Source organism: Geotrypetes seraphini, chromosome 13, assembly GCF_902459505.1.
Source record: "Geotrypetes seraphini chromosome 13, aGeoSer1.1, whole genome shotgun sequence".
In the NCBI taxonomy this organism is placed as follows: domain Eukaryota; kingdom Metazoa; phylum Chordata; class Amphibia; order Gymnophiona; family Dermophiidae; genus Geotrypetes; species Geotrypetes seraphini.
In genome coordinates this window covers 43616021-43641290 of record NC_047096.1, presented here as the reverse complement: position 1 = coordinate 43641290, position 25270 = coordinate 43616021, and the positions used below count along the sequence as shown (strand labels likewise).

Sequence of the window (25270 nt, the reverse complement as noted above, 5' to 3'; positions counted from 1 at the left end):
TATTTTTCCTTGCTTTATTCTTTGAGTGGCCTCACACATAGTTCAGTGTCTGATTGGGCCAGCTAACCTGAATTATGCAGAATGATGCTGGACAGGGGGAGCAGGTAAGGGGTGCTGCTGAACAGGGGGAGCAGGGGGGCGAAGCCCTACTGCTGGACAGGGGGAGCAGGGAAGAGATGCTGTTAGGGGGGGAGGTAAAAGGAAGGGAGAAGGCCTACCGTTGGACAGAGGGAACAGGCAAGGGGTGCTGCTGGACAGGGGGAGATGTAAAGCAAAGGGAGAAGGGCTGCTGATGGACAGGGGGAGCAGTGAAGGGGTTCTGCTGGACAGGGGGAGATGTAAAACAAAGGGAGAACGGATGCTGCTGCACACGGGGGAGACGTAAAACGAAGGGAGAAGGGCTGCTACTGCACAGGGGGAGTAGGGAAGGGGTGCTGCTGGACACGGGGAGGTAAAAGGAAGGGAGAAGGGCTGCTGCTGGACAGGGGGAGCAGGGAAGAGGTGCTGCTGGACAGGGGGAGCAGGGAAGGGAGGTAAAAGGAAGGGAGAAGGGCTACTGCTGGACAGGGAGACCAGGCAAGGGGTGGTGGTGGACAGCCGAGGAAAGAGAGAGACAGAAAGAAAGACAGACACACACATCTATTCTAGCACCCGTTAATGTAACGGGCTTAAAGACTAGTTTCTTTAATAAGATATTAACTCTTTTTTTTGAGGCCCTCCAAGTACCTACAAATCCAAAATGTGGCCCTGCAAAGGGTTTGCGTTTGAGACCACTGCCATATACAGTGACAATAGTGCCTTGTTAAATATTTTTTTGAGTCTTGAGACTATTACTTTTCTCTTCCTTGACCTCAGCCATAGGAGTGAAAATAGTGTACATTACCTCTGCTCCCACTCTACATGTACTGACAATTATACTGTATGTGACATCAGCACTGACAGAGCGGTAGGGGGTCTAAATAGGCCTTGGTGGCCATTTCAGCTCATAAAGAATTTAAACTGGTACTTGCAACACTTAGTGGCTTCTGTAGTTCTTTTGCCCGCTTTATTAGCCTGCCTCAAGGAAGTGTGAAGTAACTTAATCGCTCCTGTCCTGGGAGTACTGCTTAAAAAAAAAAGTCCCATACAGCCTATCGCAGTGCACTGCATCAATCAAGTTACCACATTACTGGGGCTATAATGGTGTGAAATCCAATGGCTAAAACAGATGCCAGCTGTGAGAAAACTACATTTTTTTATGTGGAATCCTGTGATCTCATGACCAGCAACACTATGCTATCATCATATAATGACTTAAAGGGAAGTGTTTCATGGCAGATCTGTATTGCTATGAATTTTTAAATCAATTCCTAATGCTGGGTGAGTGGCCATTCTTTTTAAATGCCAGCCTGGATAGTCACAGGAAGCCTTGAATAAGTTCAAGGGCCTAACCATTTAATCCCTCTCTCGAAGAGAAACCTGCCCAAAAACCCTTCAAGGTCAGAAACCTTTTGTTGTCCTTGTCCTATACACCAGCTGTAAAGTCTTTTCCAATTCACAAAACCTTTTTGCTGAACAGAGTCATTTAATCTGATAAATACCATAACCTGCAACTATGCCTGTCTTGAAAGATTGCAGAGGCAGATAAGGGGAGTCCAGTGGGGCTGGAGAGACTATAAGATGAGTAATGAGGTTTCTGGAGGAATTGTTGGAAGTAGCACTGTGTATGACACCAGAAAAATTTCCCATTCTATTCAGGATGACACTGATGCACTTTGTAGTGAAGTGGCCATGTCCCAACAGCCTTTCTTTGTCTGTTCTGGGAGACAAAGCAGAGAATTATTCCTCCAAGTTTGCAGTTAGCGAAGTTCATTCCTTTTACAGCCTCTTAACTGTTTCCACTCTCGAGTGATACTTCCTGTGATACTCTGTTGAATTATGCCAGCAGCTTTTCAAGTTTCTGTGCTTACATATTAGTACCAGTAAAATGTGCAGTTACCTGTTTCAACTGCTTCTAACTATAGATAGCTGAATGTGTCCTGTGTTAAATAAACACAATATCATAGGCGTCGGAACAGGGGAGGCCACCTGGAACATGGCCTCCACAAAAATTCTCGGTCGCTCTGGTTTTGGCCATCCCACCCACTCGTCTTCTGGTGTTTGCTTAAATCTTCGGGCAGCTACCGTGCAGCCGCTGCACAGTCAGTCCTGCCCCAGAACGCTTCATTCTACTTCCGGGGGCAAGCCTGCTCGTGGATGCTGCACAGCGGCTGGTGAAGACTTAAAACTAAAGCACCGGGAGGTGGTGGGTGGGGGACTTGGGAGCTGTTTAGAGGTCGTGCACCAAGGCGGAGCTCCTGGTCACCCCTCCCCCACCAAACAAAGCAGCATTCTGCTACCTATGCTCTATAGCAGGGATCTCCAAGTCCCTCCTTGAGAGCGGCAATCCAGCCGGGTTTTCAGGATTTCCCCAATGAATATGCATTGAAAGCAGTGCATGCACATAGATCTCATGCATATTCATTGGGGAAATCCTGAAAACCCGACAGGATTGCGGCCCTTAAGGAGGGACTTTGAGACCCCAGCTCTATAGGATGCTTTCACAGAACTGTTGGACAATGCGAGTGATTTTGGCTTGTTAACTGCAAAACATATGAACCAGTTTTATTCTCAACCCTGTGTGGACGCTGGTATCTAGAAGACAGCATTAATTGTTCCCAGATTAGTCAAATTTAAGATTAGCTTAAAACAGTGGTTCCCAATCCTGTCCTGGAGGACCACCAGGCCAATCGGGTTTTCAAGCTAGCCCTAATAAATATGCATGAAAGTGATTTGCATATAATGGAAGTGACAGGCATGCAGATCTGCTCCATGCATATTCATTAGGGATGTCCTGAAAACCCGATTGGCCTGGTGGTCCTCCAGGACAGGGTTGGGCAGCATTGGCTTTAAAGATCCTTGGTGATATACTGTATATCAGGTGGCTCTTTAGGACTACAGATTAATTCCTCCTATGGAAACATTCCCTCAGTTAAGTTTTATTTATTTATTTAAAAATTTATATACCACATAAAAACTATGTGGTTTACAAAAATTACATGCATACAAATTAAAAATGCTAAACATGTTTAAACAAAACAGACACAATAAAACATCAACTAACAATATCATTATTAAAACCTTCTTGTAAATTCATCCTGCAAGATGGTTAGAGCTAGATCCTCAGCATCCTGAGGTTGTGGGTTCAAATCCCATGCTGCTCCTTGTGACCATGGGCAAGTCACTTAATCCCCTATTGCCCCAGGTACATTAGGTAGAATGTCAGCCCACCAGGAGAGATAGGGAAAAACTGCTTGAGAATCTGAATGTAAACCACTTAGGTTATAAGTGGTATGTAAATACTAAAAAAAACCCCAAAAACCTCAAACACCCCTACCTTTTGGCAACACACACTGTTTTCTGCATTCTCTTATGAATGTATTCTGCATTCTCTTATGGGTGTATTCTGTATTTGCTCATCTAACATTTTGGGGTCAATTAGGATTGTAAAACAGAGAGGATTATATCCCACTATCCAAGCATTAAGTATCACCTTGGAAAAACTAGTGCTGAAGTATCTGCTTTTATTGTCCCCAGTGAATAGTAATTGCAGAGATATCAATGATATCAATTCATCAGCTTCAGAGTCGTCTTTTTTTTTTCTTTGAAAACTAGACTTGATTGTTTTAGAGAGATTCTTTAATAACCTTTCATAACATCTAATTATGCCTGACTAGCATTTGGCCTTGTCTGGCTGATACAGTGGTAAAGCTCAGTTACATCCTTGTGGAAAACTGCAGTGTGCGGCCTGCTCTATTGAAGGCTTATCTGATAAAGATGCCATTCTTCCGCTACCTTATTGCTGGGCAAAATGACTGACCTCACAGATAGAAACATAGAAATACGATGGCAGATAAAGGCCAAACAGCCGATCCAGACTGTTCTTCCTTTCCCTAAGAGGTACTGGGTGCCAATATCAACTGGCACCTACATAACAAAAAAGATAAAAATATGCAGAGGCCCTCTGATCCCCCCTCTCCAATTCCAATTCCTCTTTCCCTCTCAAGTGATTCCAAACCCTGCTCCTGCTTTCCCCAACCACACAAATATCTCCACCCCCCTCTCATTCTTCCAACTTGTAGGCCACCTGGGCTTACCTGTGATCCCTGATGGTCCAGCAGGTGTGATGGGACAGGAGCAAAGCCCACTTACTCCTGTCCCTAGCAGCTGCCTTTCCAAAATGGTTGCCACAACTTCTAGTGCAGGGGTAGGGAACTCCGGTCCTCGAGAGCCGTATTCCAGTCGGGGTTTCAGGATTTCCCCAATGAATATGTATTGAAAGCAGTGCATGCAAATAGATCTCATGCATATTCATTGGGGGAATCCTGAAAACCCGACTGAGTTCCCTACCCCTGTTCTATGATATCCTCATGATACTTGCTAACTTTATCTGGGCTGTTATTAGATTAGTACATTGAAAATAACTGGGTAAATCCTGGCTCTACCCAGACTCTGCCCCTAGACTGCCCTGCAATTAACCAGTTAGTTCTGCAGTTAGTTCCACTATCCAACAATGTGCTACTGAAAATCTTGGAATCGGGTTAGTACAGGGGTGTCCAATGTCGGTCCTCGAGGGCCGCAATCCAGTCGGGTTTTCAGGATTTCCCCAATGAATATGCATGAGATCTATTAGCATACAACGAAAGCAGTGCATGCAAATAGACCTCATGTATATTCATTGGGGAAATCCTGAAAATCCGACTGGACTGCGGCCCTCGAGGACCGACATTGGACACCCCTGGGTTAGTAGAATCATTTTAAAATGGAACACACACTTGCAAATTCTACATAGTCCGTCTAAAGCAGAGATCTCAAAGTCCCTCCTCGAGATCTATTTGCATACACTGCTTTCATTGGATGCTAATAGATCTCATGCATATTCATTGGGGAAATACTGAAAACCCGACTGGAATGCGGCCCTCGAGGAGGGGCTTTGAGACCCCTGGTCTAAAGTTAGGTGCCTGCATCAGTGCGCTTGGACGATGTTGGTTACCTAACTTAATGATTTAATAGGCTTAATCAGTGCAAATAATTAGTTCTTAACTCCTCATAATTGCCATTAATTGGACAATTAATGGCACCTACTCAAAAAAACACAGTTCTATATAAAGTAGGCACCTAGTCCAAAGAGCCTGCCTAAAAGTGGACATGGTTACGGGTGGATCGTGGTCATGTTTTTGAATTAGGCACTGGTATTTAGGCAAAGGAATCCCTGGTATAAATATGGTGCGCCTAAAGTTAAGATGCCTAGCGATACCTAATATTGCTTAGGCAATGCTAAGTGTGATTCCATACAGTACACCTAACTTTTTAGAATCATGCTTAGCACCATTCTAGTTGGCACCAATTTTTTTAGGTGACCTATAGCATATAGAATCGGGCCCATGGTGTGTAGCAGGGGTCCTCAAATTGTGGCCCGTGGGCCACATGCGGCCCGCCGAAAACATTTATCCGGCCCGCTGGGTGTTTTTGCCGCCGATGCCTGTCCTGCTTAGCAGCCGACTCGTCCCGGGCCCACAGTGTCTCTCGACTCTTCCTCTCAGTATTGGGTGTGATCGGTCGAGTCACGAGCTTGCCTGTTCAAAGCCTGCTGTTGCCTGAGGACCAAGGTAAGAACAAGTTAGGATTTTTTTTTTTAAGTTAGGAGGTCTATTTTTTTATTTTTTATTTTGCAGTTAGTAGGGCCTTTTTTTGCGGTTAAGGGGTCCTTTTTTTCCTGAAGTGCATAAGAATTTGTTCATAGTTTTTTTTTAAAACTATAGTCCGGCCCTCCAACGGTCTGAGGCCCCCTGTTTAAAAAGTTTGAGGACCCCTGGTGTATAGCATGCATCTTTTGCTGGTCATGCTGAAAGAATTGTAGCACAACTTATAGTGGAGGAGTAGCCTAGTGGTTAGAGCAGCTGCCTCAGCACCCTGAGGTTTTGAGTTCAATTCCTACTGCAGCTCTCTTTGACTCTGGGCAAATCACTTAACACTTCATTGCCCCGGGTACAAAATAAGTACCTGTCTAAAATATGTAAACTGCTTTGGTTGCAACCACACAGAAAACACGGTAAATCAAGTTTTATCCCTTTTACCCTCCTTTTACTATTACTGCTGCTATTACTATTAATTATTTCTATAGCGCTACCAGATGTATGCATCGCTTTACAGAGTCACAAAGAAGAAAACAGTCCCTGCTCGAAAGAGCTTATAATCTAAATAGACAAGACAGACAAACAGGATGTCATGGATATAGTTAAGGGGACCGGTTAATCTGCTGGCTGGGTTGGAGGGCAGATGGGAGTACAGGACGAGCCATTGTGACATCACTGATGAGGTTGGCTCTTATTGGTGGAATGAGGCATTATGACATCACAATTTCAGCTCTGCTTCCCAAAGACTGAAACTCTTCATACTACTACTATGAATTATTTCTTTAGCGCTACCAGATGTACACAGCGCTGTACAGAATCACAAAGAAGAAGAAAACAGTCCCTGCTCGAAAGAGCTTATAATCTAAATAGACAAGACAGACAAACAGGATGTCATGGATACAGTTAATGTGCGGGCTGGGTTGGTGGGCAGTGGGGGGTAGGGTTATAGATTGAAGGCTATATCAAAAAGGTGGGTTTTCAGTCTGCTTTTAAACAAGGTAAAGGAAGGGGCTTGGCAGACAAACTCAGATAATTTATTCCAGGCATATTTGGAAAAAACAAAGGAATTCTTATTTGTTGCCAATACACCAATGTTTTCTTTGCTTAGGCAAGAAGAAGAGTCTTAAATCTTTCTCAGCAGACTAGTATCTTTAATGAACCTCAGTTAAAAAAAAAAAAAAAAAAAAGTGAGAGATAGTAGTGTACCACTGCATTCCATCTGTGGGCTTAGAAGAAACGTCACAAGCCAACAGCTTTAATTTCACTAGGTGTGAAAAATGATTGTGTTGACAAGACACCAGATACCAAAGATGCATTAATACATCTAGAAAAGTGATGTTAATTATTTCTGTTTGTGTCATATATGAGAATGAAGCTATTTTTAAATACTTTTTAATCATGGTTTATGCCGTGGTTTTGTCCCTCACTATCTGGCTCACAGGTGGAACTGAAGTTGCTTTGATTCTGGTTAGTTCTTCAACCTACATTCAAACTAGGCTGCTAAGAAACAGAGCACAAATCCTAATTAAGGGTCAAGGATGGATCACTACAGGATACCTTAAATCTGGTTAATTTCTAAGATAATTGACAATACATCTGCATAGCTTTCAGCCTATGCAAAGCAGCCTGTATTCAGAAACACAGGTGCCAATTCATTGAAGGATGCAATATTACACAAAATAATCATATCTACTGATTTTTCTTGGTGCTATCGAAGTTGGTCCTGCCGAAACAGCAAGATGGAATTGGAACTGTAATTTTCTGCTTTAAGAACATAAGAACATAAGAATTGCCTCTGTCGGGTCAGACCGGAGGTTCATCGTGCCCGGCAGTCCGCTCACGCGGCGGCCCCTCAGGTCCAGGACCTGATAGTGCTCCTACCCTAAAACTCTCATATGCTTTTCGCTTATGTCCTGAAGAGTAACCTTCTATCTATACCCTGCAATCCCCTTCGCTTCCAGGAAGTCATCCAGTCCCTTTTTGAAACCCAGTATTGTACTCTGTCCTTCCTAATGGAGTTCATTTAACATTGTTTTATTTGATATTTTTTTATTGTAAACCGTTGTGAACTGTACTATGCTATGGCAGTATATCATATTTTAATAAACAGAAACATTAACTGCAGATGAGTGGGAAAGGCATAATGCATTGGTAGGGAGATTATGGTGAGGGGGAGGGGGACAGTGCTTTATAGTGCTGCCCGATTCGTGATTCAAATTGATTCTCTGATTCACATTGGGTGAATCGATTTGAATCGGATTGTTATTGAAAAAAATCGGACTTACCGATTCGTTGGCCCCTTTGCTACCGCTGCTTTTGCCTGGCCAGGGAGGAGAGGACAGAGTCTTGCTGCCGGGAAGGAGAGTGCCTTGCTGCCCCGATCTGCACCAGAGACCCGTTCGGGCTTTCTCTCTGCCACCAGAGTCCTTGCTTTGATGTAACTTCCGGTTTTTCAAGGTAAGGTATAGTTTTATAATGCTTTCTGGATTAAGAGATGCCGACGCGGTAGGCAAGCCTTTCTTTAAACTTCACTCCGGTTAGGATTTTTTATGGAGCCTGTCTTTAACAGTCTATTTTCTTTATAGTTTACATGTGCAGTTTATAGCACTTTGCAAGTTTACAACTGTCCCCTGAGGAAGGCGATGGTATTGCTGAAACTCGGATCCTAGTCGGGACTTTGTCTTTTGGAACTTTGCTTGTTTTAAACTTTGATACAAACTGCAAATAAAGGATTTCTGACCACTTGGTTGGATTTGACATCTCCAGTGTCTCTTCTTGTTGGATATATAATTCAAGGAAAATTGTTTATTAAAAATTGTCACTTCACCACACCAAATATATTCAGAAAACCCCACTGCACCAGAGGTTATCCAAGACATTTTCCTATCATTAACGGAGAAAAGACCTCAGTTCTTTCCAGGGATAGTTGTCACCTGGAAAAACTCTATGTTAGTTATGCTCTGCTTACAGCTACATAGGAAAAAACATCCTTGGTCTACAAAGACTCAGTACAGTATTCAAAAGTTTTGACAGTTCATATCTTTTAACTGATATTTCATAGAAAAATAGGTAACAATTGGTAAGGAAACTTATCTTCAAATGTGCTCTATCCTGGAAGAGAATCATTGAAGCGGCTACTCGTTTGTTCAATAATTTCCCCTGATGCAGCAGGAAATGCGAATCATGGCCTGTCGGGAATTCTATAGCTTTTTCTCCCTTAAAATATAGTGACAGCAGCACTGGGAAGATAACGTGGACTACTAAGATATGAATTACACCCAGAGGATAGAGCACATTTGACGATAAATTTCCTTACCAATTGTTACCTCCTATTTATCCAGTTATCATTCAGTAATCAGAATGCATAAGCTGGATAATGTAGGAATGCACACTTCTTCATCCATGACAAACCCCTATACAAAAATATTTTTTTAAAGTTTTAAATGTTTTTTTTAAATAGTTAATGCTACTACTATTTTATATAGTACTACTAGACATATATGACATTGTACACACTAGCACCCTAATTCTTTACATGTAGGCTTTCAAAATTCTGCATGCAAATTTGGATGCATGCCCATATTGAACTTGCAGTTTAATTAACTCTAATAATTGTGCACTAACAATTATTGGTGCTAATTGTCAGTAATTGACATTTGTGTGCATCTTTATAGTCTATATAAGATTTGTGTGTAAATTGTTCTATGTGGATCTGAAAAGGAGTGTGATCAGGGAGGGGCATGGGCATTTCTAGAGTTATGCTATTTGGGGGGATGTGCCTTATTTAGGTACTGGGATTTACACTAAGTGCTATTCTATAAATGGTGCCCAACTTGGAGTGTCATGCATTTGTTTTTGGCGTCCAAATTTGGGCACTATTTACAGAACTGAGTCCCAAATGCAGGTAGTTTCTCTGTGAGGACACTAGGGACAATCTAAGGTGTTCCCTGAAGCAATTGAGTATTGTGACTTGCCCACGGTCATGGGGAGCTAAAGTGGGAATTGAACTCAATTCCCCAGGAGTCAAGCTTTACTTCACTAACCATTAGGCTACTCAACTGCTTAGTACAGAAAAACAGGCAAAATATCATAAGAACATAAGAACTGCCGCTTCTGGGTCAGACCCAGCAGCGGCCATCATGCCCCGAAGTCCGCTCACGTGGAGGCCCTCTGGTCAAAGACCAGTGCCCTAACTGAGACTAGTCCTATCTGCGTACGTTCTGGTTCTGCAGAATCCCTGGAAAGTGTTTTCCCCTATGACAGACTTCGGAAGAGCATTTCAGTTTTCTACCACTCTCTGGGGAAACAACCCGTGAAGGAAGCGATGGGACCGTTGGATGACCATGGAATAAAGGGAGCGCTAAAGGAGGACAAAGTAATCACCAACAAACTGAACACATTTTTTGCGTCTATATTTACCAAGGAAGATGTACACAGCATACTGGAACCCATCAGGCTATATGATGGAAACAAAGACGGAAAGCTGACAGGATTCAATCAGTCTAGAGGAGGTGTGTAGGCAGATTGATAGACTTAAGAGCGATAAATCCCTGGGACCGGATGGCATCCATCCGAGGATCATCAAGGAACTGAAAGGGACCATAAAATCTGTTAAACTATTTTGCAGTAGCCTGTTTCCCCATGCTAATTCTGCTTTAAGGGCTTACTTCCTTTTAGTAAAAGGATCCCCAAGTGAGTAATTCAGTATTGTCTCAATGTGTGATTTTCTTATGCTGTAGTGGTTCTCCTCTGTATACATTGGCTACCCGTTGAACATCAAATTACTTACAAGATCAGGTTGATGACATTCAGGTCGGCCTGAATTAATTAATAGACTTTTGATTCCCCATTCCTCACAGTGCTGTCTCCGATCCTCTAACCAACATTTACTTTAAATCCCTTCACTATGATATATCAACACCACGAGAACTAATACCGTTTCCTTAACTGCTCCCTCGCTTTGGAACACAGCTCCAAATCACTTAAGATAGATTACGTCACTACATAACTTCAAATCCAGTTTAAAACCATTTCTTTTTAAAGATGCTTTTGATGCATAATCATTCATCTAAGGATGTTTTAAAACTGTTAGATTGGCCTTTTCGGCCAACCTCCTGGTTTCCCCCCTCCTTTTATTCTTTCCTATATTAATATTGTAGTTCTTCCCCTTTTTTCCTCTTGTTCCAGTTAGTCATTGTCTACTCGTATGTCTCTGTCTTATGTTTAAGTGTCTATGGTTTAGTTTTTTCTTCCCCTTTTTTTTCTTTGATTTGTTTTATTTTTTATTTTAAACTATGTATAACCGCTTTGAATTTTGATAAGAACGTAACAACATAAGAATTGCCGCTGCTGGGTCAGACCAGTGGTTAATCACGTGGCGGCCCCCAGGTCAAACACCAGTGCCCTAACCGAGACCAGCCCTACCTACGTTCATTCTGGTTCAGCAGGAACTCGTCCAACCTTATCTTGAATCCCTGGAGGGTGTTTTCCCTTATAACAGATTCCGGAAGAGCATTCCAGTTCTCTGCCACTCTCTGGGTGAGGAAGAACTTCCTTACGTTTGTACGGAATCTATCCCCTTTTAACTTTAGAGAGTGCCCTCTCATTCTCTCTACCTTGGAGAGGGTGAACAACCTGTCTTTATCTACTAAGTCTATTCCCTTCATTATCTTGAATGTTTCGATCATGTCCCCTCTCAGTCTCCTCTTATCAAGGCAGGATATCAAACTTTAATAAACATGAAACGTGACACTACCTAGTTAGCTTCAAATTTTGGCATATATTTATCAATGTTCTCTATAACTGGGATGTGTTTTATCTGCAGTACTGACTGTGAACTAGAAATGGCATGGGGAGAAATTTGTCCCCCATCCCCAAAGAAACTCAATTTCCCCATCCTGTCCCCGTGAGTTTTGTCGCTGACGCTTTCCCTGCCCCATTCGTGTAAGCTCTGCTTTAACTACACAAGACTTGAACACTTATGATTTTAAAGTGTTTGAGGCTTGTGCAGATGAGGGCGGAGTTTGCAGGAATGGGACAGGGACAGGAAAAGAACTCGCAGGGATGGGACGGTTAAATGATTTCCGGTGGGGACAGGGAAAAATTTGTCCCCGTGTCATTCTCTACTGTGATCTACCTTAGACAGTCTTGTTGGATGTCTTCTTTTAATTTACTGTAACTTGCTGTATCAGACGTGGTGACTTAAGATAAGATAAGACTGTATATTTATCAAATTTTCCAATAGGAATATGGGCTTTTTCTAGAATGTCAATTAATCTCGATTGATTATTTATTTGTGACATTTAAAATGTGTCTTTCTCAGGAGGCGCTGTCTTTCGCCAGCACTTGTTTGAGAAGCATTTCAGGACCAGGCCCAAGTGGTAGTGATTTGGATGAGCCATGGGATGGCACACTTCTGCTGTCCAGATGGCAGTCCTATAGTGCACAAACTATTTTTGATGTGTAGGAGAATTGCAGAAGAAATGAAAGAAGATAGACTAGAAACAGAGAGAGATGGAAAACTGAAGGCTGGAGGTGAGGACAGGGCAGGAAGAAGCACAGAAAAAAAAGGACAGTTCTGTTGCCAGTGTATACCAGAAAATGAAAAACCAAAGTGTCAGTTATTATTCCCAGAGACTGAAACATCAGCTCAGCATCAAATTATCAATTATTATTTGCATAGTAAATTAACTGGCAAATTAGTTTTCAGCATATCAAGCACTGGGGAGCTCTAGAGGTTTAACCTTGCAGCCATGTTGCCTTTTCCTTCAAAAGCATGGGAAAGGTAAGTGTGTCTTACTGAGAACTCCTGAGACTTTTCACCACACACAACCCTCCCTCCAAACATAAACCATATTTAAATTATTGCTTAAATTATGCAAAGCAGTCCTGCTGCCAATGTTCAACAACACTTAACAGGGTGATACCAGTGAATATTGACTTTAACTGCCCACTCTAAAACTGGGCAGGGGAGCAGTGGTCTGTGGGGGGGTGTGAGTTAGGGATAAGGCAAATCTTATGTCGGCATAGGACATATTCAGTGTCATGCCTGTATAGCTAAGTGGCTAGAGAAAATTGCACATAAGGCTATCCTACTTGTGGTCACTCAACTATAGAGGAGCCAGCACTGAATAACAGCCAGCAGCCAGAGAACTTCTAGATGCCAGCTGCTTGGTTGCCAATCTGATCTCTCTCCTCAAATTCCCCAGTCTCCCCACTCTGATCTTCCAAACCACTCCTCAAATCCAATTTCCCCTCCTCCATCACCCCATTTCGGATCCCTTTACTCCACTTCTCTAGCCTCCAATTTTGATATTGATCTCTACCATACCCCTTATTGATTCAAATCCCCCTGATGCTCTCCCAGGCTCCAACCCTCACACCCTAGCCACCTTCATTACTTGCCCGGAGGTGATTCCTGACAGTATAATGGAATAGGGTAGGGCTGGACTTCTTCTCCCACTGCATCTCACTCTGGATTCATAATGCTGGTGTAGACCCTGGAAGTAGTCTTCTGGTACTACTAATAGGAATTAGTTCATTAGAAGGGCAATTTTCTAGAGGATTCTCTTTGTTCAGAAGCCACTCAGTTACATCATATTCCATCATTAATGCGGATCCACTTGCAGAAATGAGAGATCGCGCTTTATTCTATAGCTGGTCTACAGATCGTTGCATGTTGGAAACAAAGACTATTTTCAGGAAGAGGCTTAAGAAGTTTCTGTTTTGTGTGGGCATTTGGCACTGCTGTTCTCAGCTTCAAGGGCTGATCATAGTTTTTAAGGATTATTCTCCAATGAATAACAGATATGTTTGGCATGATTTTGGTTTCTACAATAGGAACATTTTTTTTTCTTTAGTCTGATATTATTGCATGAGGTGGGATTTTAGACTTAGCTCATGTCATATTAATTTATTTTTTAGAGTGAATTACATTTGGATGCAGTAGTTATTTTCCTGTCCTCAGCATTTGTTTGGTCTGATTTATGTATGTTTTGATTGTTAGCTGCTGTGAATTATCCCCCTCCCTTTTTACTAAGCCATGGTAGAAGTTTCTACTGTAGCCCAGAGCACTAAATGCTACTCCGACACTCATAGAAATCCTAAGGGGAGATATCATAGAGGTCTATAAAATACTGAGTGGAGTGGGTCAGATATATATGAATCACTTGTTTTCAAAAATACTAAGCCTAGAGGGTAGAGAATGACAAAGGATCAAAGTTTGTCCCCATCCTCATGGGCTCTGATTCCATCCTTCCCCCATCCCCAAGAGCTCTGTCCCTCCCCATTCCCATGGACTCTGTCCACATCTGCACAAGCCTTGAATACTTATGATTTAATAAAAATCTTTTTATTAAAGTATAAAAAAGGACAATATTTTGTACAACTATTTGTGAATCACAAATAGAGCTTTCCATTTTGATCTGGTTTTGGTACAACATTCCTAAAGATTTAGTTGCCTGTGTTTTTACATCATTTGGGAGATGATAATTGGATTGTCTTTCAGACACGGGCATAGAAGAGAACCAATACTGTGTAGTGGATGAACAGAAAAATAAATGTCTATTAAATATTGGAAATGCTCTTTGATGCCAGCGACAATGGATGAATTTATTGCAGTAACAGTAATATGCTTGAGTAACTGGACAAGTGACGGTAGGACATTGCAGGTGGTAGTGGTCTGATCAGCAGGCCTACCTTGTTTCCCTAGTAGTCTAGCGAGACATTGGGGCAGGAGTGATTCCTACTTGCTCCTGCCCATGCTCTTTCAGTGATGAAAATGGCTGCCAAAATGTATGTATAAGCTGCATAATATGCTTCATTGAAACCAGGTCAGTTATATGACCAGAGAAGAGGAGGATTGCTGATATTCAGGATCATGAGACTACAAAGATAACCCCTGGATAAGTCAGAAGGGTGCCTATGGGATGAATTGGATCAGAAGGGTCTGATTTTAGGTAGTATTAGATTGAGGGAAGGTCTGCTCTCAGGGGATTGCATCAAGGGATTGGATTCTGGGCATATACTTCATTAAAAAGCTTTTTAAAAAAATGTAATTGGAAGATAGGCGTTTATCTTCTTAGGCACGATTCTACAAAACAAATGCCTAACACCAAAGTAGGTATGTTTAGAGGTGTAGAAAGACTTAGATGCTGCTAGGTGCCCTGACCTATATTACAGGTGCCTAAGTTTTAAGTTAGGTGCTGCTATGGGTGCATAAGTGTGATTGACATATAATAGGTGCCTCTCTTTTTTAGGTGTCAATTACAGAATCTGACCCTAAGTGTAAGGTAAATGCTGGGCATACTCCTTGCGTGTACCACCCAGGCTTTATACATTATTAAAAGGGTCCCATGATAAAATACTGCTGTGGTTAATATATGCATACCATTTACTTGCAAACTAGCTCTTTATATGTGTAAATGCTGCCTAACCTTCCGTAATGACCCCCAATGCCTTTTATCAAGAATATACAAAGTGGTCTTCCTCATTTACGGTCAACCAAGATCCCTCTTACTGCATTGTATTCTAGTGCTGTTTTATATTCAGCAAAGTGATACAGGAGTTCCAGCTGTTGGGGACTGTAAAATCCCATGGTGCACAAAGTTTCTTAGGGCAATCTTCCTATAAACTGCTCTGAAATTGCTCAAGCAGTTAACGTATGCAAATTTGTACAGGCAGCCTGGAATCAATCTTCTGCTCCGTTGAGGCTTAGGAAATGCACGAGCCCTGATTAAGCAAGCAGCAGCCACTCTTTCAGCATCACACTACAGATGCATAGCGATGTTATCCAATCCTCCTAAATAGCCCCATTCCTCTAAAATTATAGCCCCATCCAAAGTATTTTTATGATTTTAGTTTATTTTCACAGTTTGTTTTCAGCCTTTCAGATGTTCAATTTTGACACTACTCAAAAAAAAAAAAAAGTTGTGACTACAATGTTGACCAACTTTAAATATTCTCAGTGATGTCACAAAGTGCTTTAATTTAGCTAAGAATTCAATGATCTAAGGCAGGGCTGCCCAAGTCCGGTCCTCTAGATCTACTGGCAGGCCAGGTTTTCAGGATATCCACAATGAATATGCATGAGAGAGATTTGCTTGCACTTGTCTTCTTGGTATGCAAATCCCTCTCTCATGCATATTCATTGTGGATATCCTTAAAACCTGGCATGCCAGTAGATCTCGAAAATCGGACTTGGACAGCCCAGAACTATGAGCTCGTTTTGCTAAGCCGCGGTAGAGCTTTTTTACTGCAGACAAGCGAGGTAATGCTCCAATGCTCATTCAATTCCTATGAGTGTTGCAGCATTTACCTCAGCGGCCTGTGGTAAGAAGCTCTACCGCGGTTTAGTAAAAGCCAGTGTAGACTTGTTCATTCCCTGTGTGAAATAATACAAAGGTATTCTACGTGTCAGGGATGTCATTACAAGTGTAAGCTGTGGTCCACTGCATGTTTTATAACAGAATTATGCATAAAATTCTGTGAACAGTTCAAAGGTTATTGAGGGGTGAAGGGGAGCATTTTTTATACATTCACATGTGCACACTCACACACACACAGAAACACATGATGATCTATTTACATGCTTGCTAACAAAGAGCTCCTTTTACAAAGCTGCGGCAATTGCTCCAATGCCCATAGGGATTTAATGGGCGTCGGAGTGTTTGCCACGCAGCAGCCGCTACCGCAGCTTTCTAAAAAGGGGGAAGTTATCATCTGTTTAGGCACCACTTCAATAATGTGTGCTCCTATTTCTGGAGACATTCTGCAGTTATCAATTTCGTGCTCATGACGATCATCACATAATTGTATATTTCATTGGAAATCTCTGCCAGTTTATAGGTGGCATTAGGCAAGTGGACTTTATTCCCAGTTCTCTAAAGACTGTCAACAGAAAAGGATTTCAAGATATCCTTAATGAATATACATATGATATATTTGCATGCAGTGGAAGCTGTAGGCATGCACATCTCTCTCACGAATATTCATTAGGGATATCTTGAAAATCTGACCTTTTGCAGCCCTTGGAGACTGGAATACCAACACACTAGGCAAGCTGTGGTCATGACTTCCAGTTATTTAACAATATAATTCTATGCTAGATTTATGAAGATTTTTTCTCATTGAAAATCTCAGTTGGAAAATTAACAGGTTTTTTTTAGTAATTTCAGCCTGGAGGTATGTAAAGACCATTATAACACTAAATAGAATTGTTGAGGTTAAGAAGCATAAAAGCCATTTGCTAATTTACCACATGCCCTTGTAACATTATTTTGTTATAAAACAAATGGTATGAACACATCTCCCTTTTGACTAAAGGAATTCATTCTAATAATGGATCAGCATTACATTTGCTTTCTTAAAGTAATATATAGGAAAGGAAATCATTCCTGAGATTCTAATTGGTACTGTAAATGTGAATTTATGTGGTCTTGAGGTCAGGAAGAAATTTTCTTTTTCCTAGTCAATAAATGTTGTGGACCCTATTACTAAAATGAATTAATATCTGTGTTTGATGCATTATAAGAACATAAGAATTGCCATATTGGTCCATCAAGCCCAGTATCCTGTTTCCAACAGTGGCCAACCCAGGTCCAAGGTATCTAGCTAGATCCCAAGTAGTAAAACAAATTTTATTCTGCTTATCCTAGCAATAAGCAATGGATTTCCCCAAGCCATCTCAATAATGGCCTTTGGACTTCTCTGTTAGGAAATGATCCAAACCTTTTTTAAACCCTGCTAAGCTAACTGATTCCACTATATTCTCTGGCAATGAATTCCAGAGTTTTGTTGTTTGAAGAAATATTTTCTTCAATTTGTTTTAAATCTACTACTTAGTGACTTCATCACATGCCCCCTAGTCCTAGTATTTTTGGAAAGAGTGAACAAGCAACTAACATGTACTGTATTTTTTGCTTCCAAAGACACATTTTTTCCCCAAAAAAGTGGGTGGAAATAAGGGTGCATCTTATGGAGTGAATATAAACCTCCCCCCCCCTCCCGGATATAAAATGCCTGCCCTTCTTGACAGGATTGGGTTACCGCTGTTGTCCACCGCGGTTCTTCAAGTGCTACTCGGCATTGCTTTTGCTTTCGGTGCTTGGCTCCGCCTCCCACGGCTGCACTTCTGGATGGGCGGGTCTGCTCGCCTTAGTGACAGATGGGCATCGGGGGGAAGGATGAGGCTGGCGGCTGGAGGAGGAAGCACCGTACGGCCGTGAAGTCGCATCAGGGACGCAGTCATGGAATGCTGGGACTGAGCACCTCGGGACAGCAGTCAGCTCACAGCCACTGAGATATTGCCCTGAGTCTGGCAGCAGCTGGGTTTTGACCCACCACATCCTAGTGAAACTTGAACAATTCATGTAGCAAATCGGTTTCCACAACATGAGCATTACACACCCCAGAAATCTGCAGACAACAAAATCATATCATCCAAGTATACAGTAAGAAGTTCTGTTCCTAAAAATCTATTTGAACAGTTCAGAATAATAGCCAATTTCTATTTTCTTATTATATTTCTTGTTCAGCTTATGATAGATACCCCTACAAGTCCTGTGACTAGTGGACTTCCATTTTTCTTTGTAATAACAGTAACGACCATAAAACAGGGTTATGAGGATTGGTTACGGCACAAAGCAGACAATGAAGTAAATGGAGCACCAGTATATGCTGTTCGAAGTGGTGGCCTTGTGAAAACCAGATCAAAAAATATTAGGGTGGGTGATATTGTGAGAGTAGCTAAAGATTAAATTTTTTTCCTGCCGATTTAGTGTGCTGTCTTCAGATAGAGCAGATGGCTCTTGTCATACTACCACAGTTAGCCTGGATGGGGAAACAAATCTTAAGACCCACATTGCAGCCCAAAGAGCACAAGTGATCTGTCTGAGATAACAGTAAGTTAGCACATTTTTCAGTACATCTTAATACTTAATTACCCTGGACTTTAAATTATGCAAAGTTTTCTAGAAGAAAGTTAGAACAGGCTTTAAACACCTGCACTGTTAAATGGGTTTTTTATAAATATAAAATGAATGTGGGACATTATCCAACAGTTTTACAATACTGAGTTCTATTTGGGGGGTGGGAGGGGGATGGCTACCTGCCTGCTTGCCCTGTGCCCTGTCCTGGTCTACTACTAGACCACCAGAGGGGGGATAGGGTACACCATTTGGTTCAGAATTTTTTTTCTTGGTTTTTCCTCCTCTACAGGTAGGTGCGTCTTATGGTCAGGTGCGTCTTATAGAAAAATATGGTACTCTTTCCACTCCACTCATTATTTTGTAGACCTCTATCATATCCCCCCTGAGTCGTCTCTTCTGCAAATTGAAGAGACCTAGCACTTTAATCTTTCCTCATAGGGAAATCTATCCCATCTCTTTTATCATTTTTGTTGTCCTTATCTATACCTTTTCTAATTCCACTATATCTTTTTTGAGATACGGTGACCAGAACTGCACATTGTATTCGAGGTGCAGCCATACCATAGAGCAGGGCTGCCCAAGTCCGGGCCTCGAGATCTACTGGCAGGCCAGGTTTTCAGGATATCCACAATGAATATGCATGAGAGAGATTTGCCTGCACTGCCTTCTTGGTATGCAAATCTCTCTCTCATTCATATTCATTGTGGATATCTTGAAAACCTGGCCTGCCAGTAGATCTCGAGGACTGGACTTGGGCAGCCCTGCCATAGAGCAATACAAGGGCATTATAATATTTTCATCTTTGTTTTCCATTCCTTTACTGATAATTCCTAACATTCTATTTGCTTTCTTAACCGCCGCATAGATGTAACATATATGTATATAGAGATTTTAATGTATTACTTTAATTTTTTTGCAGGTCTCACACTAATTTTTCCATTAGCATATAAAACTTGCATAAATATTGACAGAGGAACACAGCATATCCCCTTATCACCTCCTATTTAAGAAATGCTAAGTGTTCCCGCATTATGTCTGTGTTATCCAGTTATCTGTGAACACTAGTTTCTACCTTGTTTTTTACCAAACTTTTCACCTCTTTGACCCAAGTGCATATGTTCATGGTGCCTATATTCAAGACACACACTTGATAAAGGCACGTTCACCAAAACACTGCCAGTGTTTGAGCTATAGTGACATATTCTCCAATAAAGTGATTTTTTGAACTTCTGACATCTTGAACTGACGACTCCTAGTTATGTGCTTTTGTCTCGTCGTTGAGGCCTGTCCTAGGCTTCTGATTCAGCATTCACTAATGCAAACATGTTTGTTCCCATGCCCATGATACACCCCTTCTCAAAATTGTATTTAAAAAATAGCTCACAATTAGTAAACCCAAACTGGTAAATTTCCACAAAATGCTTTAATGCGCTTTGATGTAAGCCTTTTTTCTTATGTTAAATGTGGGTTAGGGCTTAAGGTCTTTTAGTAAAAGAGCCCATGGATTTCTTTCTTTTTTGGTTTCCTACATTTTCAAATGCATCTACTCAGATGCACTTGTAGTTTAAGTGGGATGCATTTAATTTGCAATTCCTTCAGTATGAGTCAGAACTGTATTGAAAAAAAAAAGCAAAGGAACAATTTTGTCCAGGCACCTTGCAGTAGTGTATTGAACCTGAGTAATTCAGAAAAAGTTAATTTCCACAGAAAACCATATCACTGCCCAGATGACTGTGTATCAAGCCCCAGTCATGGTGGCCATAGCAATGTCATCCATAGTGAGTACTTTATTCCTGAGTACTGCATTAATTGTAGAGGAAACTCAGCTTTTGAGTAGGTAAGACAACAACCTTTTTCACAGTGGAGGTAGAAATAATACATGCCACCTTTGGATTGTGAGCAACATGGAGACCTGAACTTTGTAGTTGACCTTTCTGCTGAAAATATCTAGTGATTGTGTTGAAATTGGTCCTCTCAGATTGCCCAATACAGCCTTCAATTAAAGCTGGCAGCCTTTAATTACATATGCATTTCAGCTTCGCAAAGAAGCTTGTTCCCATTTAAACATCTCCTGCTTTTATGCTTAGGTAACCTCTGCAAATTGGGAGCTCCAAAGGGATGATTATCCCTAAGTGTTGGAATTTAGAGATAGGGAACGTTATACTCTCACACTCCTTCATTCCCTTGCCACCTCTGATGAGTACATTGGATAGAGAAAAAAAATCTACTAATATAAAGACGACAAGATAAGAGTTGCCTTGTGGTGACAGGAATGACACTTGACAATTTTTGTGAACTTTTGAGTTATTTTCAGAAAAGCAATTTCTGTGACATTTTCTTTTGGCATTTAAGAAAAGTTTGTGTTTCTTTTCTCTCTCGTTTTACCATTCAAGAGCCTCCTGAGAATGGTTTTCCTAAATTGCCCGCATCTGTCAGCAGTAGTGCAGTCATCAGGAACTAAGAAATAATATTTGAATTGAATAATAAAATGGTATGAAAAGAATTAACCAGGAAAAATAAAATAAAATATATATATATATATATATATATACTGTATATATATATATAGAGAGAGAGAGAGAGAGATATGAGGTCTGACAATGAAGTTCTACATACCTCACTGCTGAATATCAGTATGGTCACTTTCACTTTGGGAAGTTATGCACTGATGCCATAAGAACATAAGAATAGCCTTACTGGGTCAGATCAATTGTCCATCAAGCCCAGTAGTCCTTTCTCACGGTCGCCAATCCAGGTCACTAGTACCTGGCCAAAACCTAAGGAGTAGCAATATTCCATGCTACCAATCCAGAGCAAGCAGTGGCTTCCCCCATGTCTTTCTCAATAACAGACTATGGACTTTTCCTCCAGGAACTTGTCCAAACCTTTCTTAAAACCAACTACGCTATTCGCTCTTACCACATCCTTTGGCAATGCATTCCAGAGCTTAACTATTCTCTGAGTGAAATTTTTTTTCCTTCTATTGGTTTTAAAAGTATTTCCCTGTAACTTCAATGAGTGTCCCCTAGTCTTTGTAATTTCTGACAGAGTGAAAAATCGATCTATTACACTCAGGATTTTGTAGACTTCAATCATATCTCCCCTCAGCCATCTCTTTTCCAAGATGAAGATCCCTAACTGTTTTAGTTTTTCCTCATACAGGAGGAGTTCCATCTCCTTTACCATCTTGGTTACTCTTCTTTGAACCTTTTCTAGTGCCATTATATATTTCTTGAGATAAGGAGACCAGAAATGAACGCAATACTCCAGATGAAGTCACACCATGAAGCGATACACGGGCTTTATAACATTCTTTATAACATTTTACAAAGGTGCATTAGGGCATTAAAGCGTGGAATAGCATGCGCGCTAGTCGTTACCGCATCCTCTTGAGCAGGCAGTAGTTTTTTGGGTAGTGCGCACTAATCCGGTGCATGCGCTACAAACGCTAGCATACCTTTGTAAAAGGAGCCCTTAGAGCTCCTTTTACGAAGCTGCATTAGCGGCTTTATCGCACGCACATTTTTTAGCACGCGCTAACCCCCGCACTAGCCAAAAAACTACCGCCTGATCAAGAGGAGGCGGTAGTGGCTAGCATGGCCAGAAAATTAGCGTGCGCTATTACGCGCGTTAAACCACTAACACGGCTTTGTAAAAGGAGCCCTTAGTCTTGTTAACCATCCCTTTTTTAAATAATTTCTAGCATCCTGTTTGATTTTTTTTGGCCGCCATCGCACATGTCTACGATGATACCCAGATCCTTTTCTTGGGTGCTAATCCCCAAGGTGGACCCTAGCATCCGTTAACGGTGATTCAGGTTATTCTTCCCAATGTGCATCACTTTGCATTTGTCCACATTAAATTTCATCTGCCATTTGGATACCCAGTCTTCTAATTTCCTAAGGTCTGTCTGCAAATTTTTACAATCCGCTTGTGTTTTAACAACTTTGAACAGTTTAGTGTCATCTGCAAATTTAATCATCTCACTCGTCGTTCCAATTTCCAGATCATTTAGAAATAAGTTAAATAGCACCGGTCCCAGTACAGGCCCCTGCAGCACTCCACAGTTTACTCTCCTCCACTAAGAAAAATGACCCTCTGTTTTTTATCCGATAACCAATTCCTAATCCACAACTGAACTTTGCCACCTATCCCATGACAATTTATTTTTCTAAGGAGCCTCTCTTGAGGAACCTTATCAAAAGCTTTCTGAAAATCTAGATACACTATACCGGCTCACCTTTATCCACATGTTTATTCACACCATCAAAGAAGTCATGCAAATATGTGAGGCAAGATCTCCCTCGGCTGAACCCATGCTGACTCCGTCTCATTAAGTCATGTTTTCTATGTGTTCCACAATTTTATTTTTTTATAATTGTTTCTAACATTTTGCCCGGCATTGAATTGTTTCTACCATTTTGCTCAGTCTGTAATTTCCTGGATCTCCCTTGGAGCCCTTTTTAAAAATCGGCGTAACATTGGCCACCCTCCAATCTTCAGAAACTAGAGACAATTTTAGCGCCTAGTCCATCCTTCAAAGCAATTTTGGAACTCTTTTTCTGGAATGCCCTTCAGAGCTGTCATTGTATTAGCCTTGATGTTTTGAATATCATCAAAATGTCTTCCTTTCAATATTTCCTTTAGCTTCAGGTAAAAAAAAAGGTCATTGGGGGCCAGATGAGGTGAGTAGGGAGGGTGTTCCAATTCAGTTATTTGTTTTCTGGCTAAAAATTCCCTCACACACAGTGCCGTGTGAGCTGGTACATTGTTGTGATACAAGAGCCTTGAGTTAAGAACATAAGAACATAAGCATTGCCTCTGCCGGGTCAGACCAGGGGTCCATCGTGCCCGGCAGTCTGCTCCCGCGGCGGCCCCCCAGGTCCATGACCTGAAAGTGTTCCCTACCTAACCTAAAATATCCATACCCTATTCGCTCAATGTCCTGTAAGGTACCTCTATCTGTACCCTGTAATCCCCTTCACTTCCAGGAAGTCATCCAGTCCCTTTTTGAACCCCAGAATTGTACTCTGTCTTATCACCTCTCCGGGAAGCGCGTTCCAGGTGTCCACCACCCTCTGAGTGAAGAAGAACTTCCTTGCATTCGTTATGAATCTGTCTCCTCTCAGTTTTTCTGAATGACCTCTTGTTTTAGTTGTCCCTGCTAGTCTAAAGAATCTGTCCCTCTCCACCTTCTCTATGCCTTTCATGATTTTATAAGTCTCTATCATGTCCCCTCTCAGTCTCCGCTTCTCCAGGGTAAAGAGCCCCAGCCTGTCTAACCGTTCGGCATATGAAAGTTTCTCCATACCCTTTATCATCCTCGTTGCCCTCCTCTGGACCCTCTCGAGTATTGCCATGTCCTTCTTGAGGTATGGCGACCAGTTGTTGGCGAAAAGTTCAGGACATTTTCATCTAACTTTTTTATGCAGCCTTTCCAGCACTTCCAAATAGTAAACCAGGTTAACTGTTTGTCCAGTTGGTACATATTCATAATGAACAATCCCTCTGCTATCAAAAAAGGTTAGCAAAATCGTTTTGACTCTTGATTTGGACTGGCAGAAATTTTTTTTTTTTGTGGCTGACTCCCATTGTGCACTTTGATGCTCTGTTTCATGGTCATATTAATACACCCATGTTTCATCACCAGTGATAACATGGCCCAAAACATTGTCTTGCCTCTCCAAAAGATCTTGTTCATCAGTGAGCTCCTTCCGGACCATTTTTGCACACACTTTTCTCATGCCAAGATTTTCAATTAAGATTTTCATGTTTCTCTATCGATGTTTACATGCTATGCTTGCACAAACCAAGATAAAAAGAAACTGCAGACAAGTGTACAAGATGCAGGCTATATTTATTAAATCTATTATTTACAGTTAATGCTACCACCTTTCTACAAACCAAGGGACCCGACACGGGGTCCCTAGTTGGCCAGGTATCAAATTAAATCACAAACAAAAATAAGCATAAGCCTGGGTAGTCCGAAAGTAATCTCTTTTTATTGCTTTTTAGCAAGTTCATACAGAGACCCCTGGAGAGAGAGAGAGAGACTCTCCAACAGATCCTAGAAATTAACCCCAGGAAATGATAATAAAGGTGAAAGTTACTAAACTGCAGTAAAATCTCAAATATTACTGCATAGGTTAGTGGGAGTCACTAAACTATGGTAATTCAGTATCATAGGCTAGGAACCAGTGTTCCCGCTAAGCTGCGTTGGCCTGCGCTCACGCACAAAATATTACATCGCAGCGCACAAGTTTCTCTTCACAGCGCACACACGCGTCGCAAATTTCCCCACAATTGCCATGCTTCGGTTCCTCTTCTTCCTTCCTTCCTCCCCCCCCGCGGGACCCTGCGGCACCATCAACTCTTACTCCCTCTAATGTCGGCCCTGCAGCTCCAGACTTCCTCGCACCTTCTCCCCTCCCCCTTTGGATCGCTATTATTTTAAATGTTATAGCCGCGGAGCTGTATCCATCAGTGGAGATGTCTAACCTCGGCCTGCCCCGGAACTCTTACTGCAACAGTGACTTCCTGTTCCTGCCTAGACGGGCGGCTGCTGCAGTAAGAGTTCCGGGGCAGGCCGAGGTTAGACATCTCCACTGATGGATACAGCTCCGCGGCTAT

The 25270-nt window shown here is 41.7% G+C and overlaps 1 pseudogene; it reads left to right on the top strand.

Moving 5' to 3' along the window:
• LOC117347605 overlaps positions 1–18611 on the top strand; it is a 39048-nt pseudogene extending 20437 nt beyond the window's left edge.
• Positions 18612–25270: the final 6659 nt, after the last annotated feature.